Genomic DNA, 8,727 nt, shown 5'->3' with positions numbered 1-8,727 from the left:
AAGCATCTTGTAAATGATGCCAGATGTCCTGCTGTTTCTGTAACTTGTAATAATTGTCAAAAGTTGGGACATTTCTCAAAAGTGTGTCGTTCACAGCAGACACGTTCTGTACATGCAATTGAACTGCCTGAACTTCAAATTCTTTACATGCATGATTCAGAATTTAATAAGATTAAGTGTACTACTATATTGACTGTAAAACATCCATCTTTATAGTTGATTCTGGAACTGCTCTTCTTGGAATGGATTTGATTAATGGATTGCATCTTAAATTTGAAGGAACTTCCGTACTTTCAAACCCTGCTCAGTCTTCAGTTCCTGTAATGCGTCTTTCTGCTTCTGTGCCTGTTGCTAAGCTAGGATGTGCTAAAGGCTTTGTGCATAAGGTAAAAATTTCGCCAAATGTGGAACCTGTACGTCAGAAACTGAGACGGCTGCCATTGTCTGTTAGAAAGGCTGTTAGTGATGAAATTCAACGTCTTCTTGACTTGGAGGTCATTGAAAGAGTGGATGCATCTCAGTGGATTTCTCCAATCGTAGTTGTTCAGAAGAAGACCGCTGGTATTCGCATGGGTGTTGATTTGCGAGAAACAAATAAAGCTGTTGTGGCAGACAGTTATCCTTTGCCCCATATTGATGAGTTGATGTCTATGCTGCGTGGAGCAACTGTTTTTTCTACAATTGACTTGGAGAATGCTTATTTTCAGCTCTTGCTACACGAAGAAAGTCGTGATCTGACTGCATTTATCACTCATGAAGGACTGTTCAGATTCTGCCGAGTACCTTATGGCCTGGCTTCAGCCCCCTCTGCATTCCAGAAAATGTTGGCAACCGTACTGCAGGGAGTGCCAAATGTAGCTAATTATCTGGATGATGTCATTGTCTGGGGACGCACAAAAAGTGAACATGACCATATGCTCAAGATGGTTATTCAACGTATACATGATGCAGGTTTACAATTGAATGATTCAAAATGTCACTTCAATAAAAGCAGTTTGCGTTTTCTTGGTCATACTGTGTCTGCACAGGGTATTCACCCAGATGAAGATCATCTTAATGCAATGCTTCATGCTCCTGTTCCCAATGATGCACATCAACTCCGTTCTCTTCTTGGATTGTTGTCATGGTACAATAAATTTATTCCTAATTTCGCCACAGTTGTAGAACCATTGCGTGCTTGTATCAGACAAGGTTCTGAATTTAGATGGTCAGGTCAGACAGTCTTAATACTGTGAAGAAGTTATTACTTCAAAGACCTGCGTTAGCACTGTTTGACCCTGACTTGCCCACTGTTGTTTCAACGGATGCTTCAGATTATGGACTAGGTGCTGTACTCTCGCAAATTCATGAAAACAACACTGAACGTACTGTTGCATTTGCTTCAAGAACATTGTCTTCTACTGAACGTAAATATTCAACAATTGAGAAAGAAGCGTTAGCATGTGTCTGGGCTGTTGAAAAATGGAGAACCTACCTCTGGGGCCGAAAATTTACTCTACGTACAGATCATCAAGCTTTAACAGTTCTTCTCTCTTCTAAAAGCACAGATCGCACTGGAATGAGGATAGCGCGATGGGCAGAGAGACTCTTGTGCTTTAATTATGAGGTGCATTATTATCCTGGCTCTCAAAACCAGATTGCTGATTATCTTTCCCGTCTACCCTTACCTGCTTCTGAAGAGGATCTTGCTGATACTGAACCAGAGTTTGTTGCATTTTTGTCTTCTGAAATGTCTGCTGTGTCTCCAACTGAATTTGCTTCTGCTTCTGCATCATGTTCAGAAATGATTGCATTGTGTGCTCAAATTTCTCTTGGATGGCCGTCTTCCTCAACTGCTGTGGATGTTGCTATACGGCCATATTTTCAAGTACGTAATGAACTTACTGTGCAAAAGGATTATGTATTCAGAGGATCACGTCTTGTTGTTCCTGTTTCCTTACGACGGGTCTTGGTTAACCTGGCCCATGAAGGTCATCAAGGAATTGTGCGCACGAAACAGCGCATTCGTGAACTTTACTGGTGGCCTGGGATTGACTGCTTAGTTAATGAACAGATTAAAAGATGTGAAGTTTGCTTGTCTTCTGATAAGACTACAAATGTCTGTGCTGCTCCTCTACAACCTGTGCCTTTTCCATCTGCACCATGGGAAAAAGTGGCTGTTGACATTGTTGGTCCATTTGAAACTGGGACCTGGGATTGTCGTTATATTATGACACTAATTGACTATCATAGTAAATGGCCAGAAGTAGCATTCACTGCTTCAATCACAAGTAAAAATGTAATCGACTTCTTGACATCAGTTTTCAGCAGATATGGAAATCCTCATTACATTGTTTCTGACAATGGATGTCAATTCAAGTCAGTGGAGTTTGCTGCATTTTTGAAAGCTAGAGATATCCAACATATACATACATCAGTATATCATCCTGCTGCAAATGGAGCTATTGAAAGATTTCACAGAGTATTGAAAAGTTGTATTCAAACTGCTATACTATCTGGAAAGGCCTGGAAATCAACAGTAACAGGGTTTCTCCAAACCTACCGTGCTACTCCACATGCTACTACTGGACAGTCTCCTTCAGAGTTACTTAGTGGTAGGAAAATGCGTACTCGCCTAAATGTTCTCCCTCTTCCTAATGGTTGTGTTCTCCCTCTTCCTAATGGTTGCAAGGCTACTGCTGTGAGGCAAAAAGTGGTATTGGCTCAAAAGAAGATGAAATTATACACAGATCAAAGACGAAGAGCTTGTACTCCTACGTTTAAACCTGGAGACTGGGTGCGTATACAAAGTCCAGTTCATGTTCCAAAAGGGCATCCCAGATTTTCAAACCCTTTAAAAGTTGTACGTCAGCTTGGTTCATGTACTTACCAGTTGTCAGATGCGAAAGCTTGGCATGCTTCTCATCTTTCTCCAGCTTGTGCACCGATGGAAAATGTGAGTGAGAATGAACTGGTGCCCTTGCCTCTCCAATCTGGTTCTTCATCTACTGGGTTGCCTAAAAATGAACTTGTGAACTTACCTACTCAAGTGGTTGTTCCATCTGCAGCTGCTCCTGAAAGTTCTTCATCACGAGTAAAACGTCCTCCTCGTTGGTTGCATGATTATGTTACTTAGTACTAAAGACATTGACTCTTGTGTGCTAAATGAGAATTCATTGTTAAATATGCATGGACACAGAATGTGATATATATGGGTTGAACTAATTGAAGTTGTTGTATTTTGCTTCAAGTATTGGGAAAATGTTGTGTTGTGTATTTGCCAGAAGATGGCGCTGTAGTCACATGTTGTGGTCAATAAAAGGGTGCAGAGTAAGAACAGAAGGTGGCACCTGCAGGCAATCATGTAATGCCTAGCTTCGTTGGCTTGTTGAATAAAAGACCTTAAGGAATTAAGAAGTTTGTGTTCTTCTGCTTTTAATCATCTGGATTAAAACATAACAGTATTGTTCTTGGACAGGAAAATCTGGGAAATAATGTCTGTTCGCTGTCATGATTCTGCCTTCTTTTGACTTGATTTTCTGGTCTAGGGGCAGAATCATGACAGACTCATGTGTTTTATGTGGAGAGAAGAATGTTATTGTCAATCAGGATTTAATATGGATTCTCTCCAGTCTCGTCATTTGGCCCCGCCCCTCTCGTTCCTAGTATAGCTTTCCTCCTGTGTCTCATTACCCACACCTGCCCATCGTTATTTCCTTTGTTAGTCTCGTTATTTAATGCCCTCTTGTCTATTGTCTTGTGCTCGTTTGTTGTACATGTTTTCTTACCTGTACTTGTCTCCATGTCTTGGCCATGTTACGGTTACAGTGTATGTATTCCCTAAAGTACCTTGTTTGTTTTCCTGTCTGGTTATTTTTGCCCCCAATGTGGGAAGTGTTTGTTTTCAGTTTTGTATTCTAGTTTATTCAGTTTTCCCCCCATCGTGGGCGTTTGTTTTGTTTAATATTAAAGCTTCTGTTAACCCCTTCATCCTCGCTGCCTGCACTTGGGTTCTCCCACCACGTTCATGACAGTTTGCTAGACTTTTAATATTTAATATTGCTTTCTGTTGCCCAAACCACATAAACTTGTTTAAAATATAATACATTTATACATTTTATAAAGCTGTATAACAAAACATGTCTTTTACTAAAATCCGACTGAATGAATGCATGAACATGCACAGAGACTTACAGATCACAAACCCAAACCCTCATATCCATTAAAATGTGTTTTTTAAAGCTCTACTGTTAAGGTAGAAACAATTGTTTTTCAAACCTCCCTACACCTTACCATACACTGTATTATGAAACACCTGCAATTTTTTTGCTGAAAGTAAATGCCTGTATGATCTAATATGCAGAGGGGGACAGAGTACACAGCTTCATTACTTGAGTAAAAGTACAGATACCCCTTGCTAAATTTTACTCAAGTAAAAGTACTAGTCAGAAGTCTACTTAAGTAAAAGTACTGAAGTACTTGTTATTAAAAGTACTTGAGTAACAAGAGTAGATTTTCTGAATATTGCATTACTACTGCCACGGTGCTTACATTTATGTACAGAAACGTCCTACATGGAGTTATGAAAAATATGAATGTTAATACCTTGGAGAATGTAAAAGGAATTGAAAGTCAAATGAATAGAAATGTTATTCTGTATGACTAAATATTTTCTAACATGTTATAATTAATATTAATCTCTTCAAATATACGCACCATTGAGAAGACGAGAATGAATGTTTTATGAGTGATGATTTCTATTAAAAATAAAGAACGTTATATATTTTTCACTCCTGGCATGAATTAAGAAATTAATGTCACTGCAAACCAGTTTAATCATAAACACAGTGGTCAAACATTGAAGCTGGAGACAGTTCAACAAACACTATTGTAATCCTGTCTAGGCCAACTGAACTGTTAAATGTAAAGAAATGTAAGGAAGTTTATTTCAATGTACGTATCTTGACATGCTTCTGCAAATTGGAGGAATTTTTGACTCGGACTTCTTTTGTTAATTCTGCGCAGAATTTCTTTCTTAATCTGCGGAATAGTTTTATATTGTTTGAAATGTGATATAAGAAAAAAAAATTTGTTCAAAGATTTGAGAGAATGGGCCTTTAAACTTTACAAAATAAAAGCATTTACAAATCAGCTGTCACAATTGCAATTAAACCTAAATAAAAACGTTATGAACATTTTTTTATAAACACCATTATTGAATATAGACCTACTTGTTTATTTATAATATACATTTAACATGCAGAATGACATATTTTTATAATGATGATCATACATGTAAATGCTGTTCACAGTTTTAAACTCTGACGATCTCAGTCGTGTTTTTGACGACTTTAATGGATCTTTCAGTGATACTGTTTCAGCACATGAGATGAAGAAGAAAGGAAAAAGTAACATAAGCGCTTTAACAAACTTGTTCACTCATTGCATTGTTGTGTGTGAGTTTGCTTCTTAAACCCGAGTATAATGTGTAGGCTAAGCTTGCTTTTATCAACAAAAACACGTGATGCAATACGAACACGAGTCACGAGAACCATATCATGTAAGACATTAATATAGACAGGCTACTTACTTTTACTTTGCGTGAGGTAAAATTGGCTTGTTCTGTAATCTACTTTAACGATCACGATCTATAAGATTCGCTTGAGAAGTAGACTGTGGATGTCTTTGGAATCGATCACGCCATAAAATCATCAGATCGCAACACTAAACAACAGAGAACTTGATGCGTACTCGATCAAATACACGATACTATATACTCGCAGACGCGGATTCCGTCTGGCCCTGCTGATAGGCTCCTCATCCTGCGCCTGCGCAATCCAATCACGTTTGAGAGGGAAACTAAATATTGAGGGTTTTTAGAAGTAACGGGCACTTCCGGTTATGGATAGAAATGTAGCGGAGTAAAGAGAACAATATTTGCCTCTCAAATCTACTTGAGTAAAGTCATGAGTACTCCCCAAAAATTATACTTGAGTAAAGCACAGATCCCTCAAAATTGTACTTAAGTAGCCTACTGTACTCGAGTAAATGTACTCCGTTACTGTCCGGTTCTGAATACTATACAATACTCAAAGATCATTTACAGGACAGATACCAGCTCTTTCTATCTCTGCCTCAGGAGATGTGTCTCCATCTGCACTTTTTTCTAGTTGGGTAAGCAAGATGTGTTGTTTACCATTAGATGTGACATGGTTCATATATGCTTGAAATATAAAGAAATGTATATATATCATCAGTAAACATTGATTTTGTGATCATTCATGTAAAAAAAACATTTATTTTGTTCGAAAAATCACAACTGAATCCACCCTTCTGATGGGATAAAGATAATCATGTTTTTTGGATGAAATAGATCCCAAACCTTGCTCAAAGTTTTGAAAAACCAAAAGGGCAGGTTTGATCCAGATCAAATGTAAAATCGGATTACATGATCTGATCTTAGTTCAGAATCCCTCTTTTGCTTTTAAAAACCCATTTCCAAGCTTTGATCCAATCATAGCGGACTGACTTGCCTTTTCATTACTGGATATAATGTTGTGAGGAGGCTTTTCAAGACCAGAACACTCTAAACACTTTCATACAAACAATCTTGTCATTTATGAATTTCATAAAGTACTGATCAAATATGCATACTAGTGTCATAGACCTTTCTGACAATATAGTTTGTTATGATAAGATAATTTAAACTAAATATTGAAGTAAATGTACGTGTACCGCCAGACATTGAGCAGCACATAAATGTTTCTTATTCACACTCTTGTCATTTATGAATCAATTACTCTTCTTACATAAATGATTTGATAAAACAGTGATAAAATATTTATTTTAGAGTCTTAGACCTTTACAACAATATAAGATTTGTCACAATAAGAAAATAATTCACATGCATAATATTGAGCCTCCTGTTAAAACACCGACAACCTTTAGTTTCATGTGTTCAGATTGTCATGTGTATGTGCGCCACCTTGTGGCCATTTTCAGTATTGAAGTTTGCGCAGTGTTGAGATTTAGATCGCGAACAAACTTTGCTTTGAGAAATATAAACCTGTAAGTTTATTTACTATCTGTAAGCGTTCATAGGTGAAGTGTGCAAGGGCAGGATTGTAAAGGGAAATGTCTCACATAAACTTTCTGTAACTGGTAAAAGTGTTTCTTGTTTGAAGCTCGACATCAATATGGATATTTCTCTTAAACAAACAATGACAGATGACAGAAAAGACCTTTATAGAGCATGAAACATCACAAACACACGTCACTCACAGATCCAGACACACACATAAATGATATTAAATATTTGTTTTCCTTTATATGTGTAACACGGGAGAATATTAGTTGTAAGAACCACACGAGACAATGTTAGTGAAGTTTTGCTTTATTCATTTGTTAAACTAGTTCACATGGACACTGATTTGTAGGCCCGCAAATAGTTTACAATATATTTGTCTTCTACTGTTTCTGAAAACATATTTCTTGTTGAGTTTACCGGTATGATGCGTTGGAGTCCTTGAAGGAGGCTGCTGGAGAAAGTTCCGGGGTGACAAAGATCTGAGTCCGGACAGGAGCAAGGAACTTATGCGATCTTGGTTCCGCCAGGACGAGCCATCTACCGATGAGCCGGGGGGAGAATTCACCAACAGTTTCTCAAGCGATTGGTTTTTAAGCCGATAAATCCAGTATCAATTATTGCTTGAGTTTATCGATAATTGTGGATATGCTTATTTTACAAAACCCATGTTAAAGTTGTTAATGTTGAGAATTGTGTAATTATCCCCTGTTGTGTTAAATGGTCTCGTCTAATACCTTTATAAGGAAAGGGGCAGATGGTCTGGTTGAATCTGTTTCTCTTATAAGTCCTGTCAAGTCATTTCTGTTAGTTTGATGTTGTTTCTCTTTGTTTTATGTCTTGTCGTCTGGAGGAAGAAATAAATGATCAAGCGTCTATGAGTTGAGCTTGTGGATCACTTACCTTGACGTTGGTTCTCTCACATGCACATAAGAGTCCACACTGGAGAAAAGATGTTCACCTGCACTCAGTGTGGAAAACAGTCTCATACAAAGACCGACTGGCAAAGCTCATAAGAACTCACATTGAAGAGCGTCTGTACTCATGTGTTCAGTGTGGAAAGAGTTTCAGACACAATAGTGCGCTTACTGTCCACAAGAGAATTCACTGGAGAGCCCAAACACATCTTCAGTGGAGGAAGATTACCCAGTTAGCCTCAGACGTCTCACCCACGGGCCGTTCATTCAAAGCCATCATGGTTCCCAGACTTTCAATATGTGCTCACATTCTGGAGAAACACCATTTATCTGTTATGAGTGATAAAACATTTTAAATAAACACAGAGAAAACCATGCAAATGTAAAGCCTTTTTGTGGAAATATGTTTTTTATTGAATGACGATGGCAAGAATTTCTAGTAAATCCATAATGAAGAGAAGTGAAGTCTTTGAGTGTGGTGTGAGTATTAGAGCCAGTTAAGCAGCATCACATAATCCATACTGGAGAAAGAGCGTCACTGGAGAATAAACTTCATAAGTATTCATATTGTGAAGAGTTTCACTCGGCAGGTTCCTGGAGAGACGTCACACTACTGCCTACATGAGGAAGAACCTTTAGCACAGGGGTCACTAACTAGTGGACTTCAGTCTGAATGCGCTCGCGGTACTTTGATGTCATCTGCCTGTGGAACAAGTCTGTCATGTTTGGTGGCTCCTCCTCCTTCAC

The sequence above is a fragment of the Barbatula barbatula genome (genome assembly GCF_947034865.1).
Source record: "Barbatula barbatula genome assembly, chromosome: 3".
Classification (NCBI taxonomy): Eukaryota; Metazoa; Chordata; class Actinopteri; order Cypriniformes; family Nemacheilidae; genus Barbatula; species Barbatula barbatula.
The sequence above is the reverse complement of the archived record's forward strand: the minus strand, read 5'-3'. Positions refer to the sequence as shown.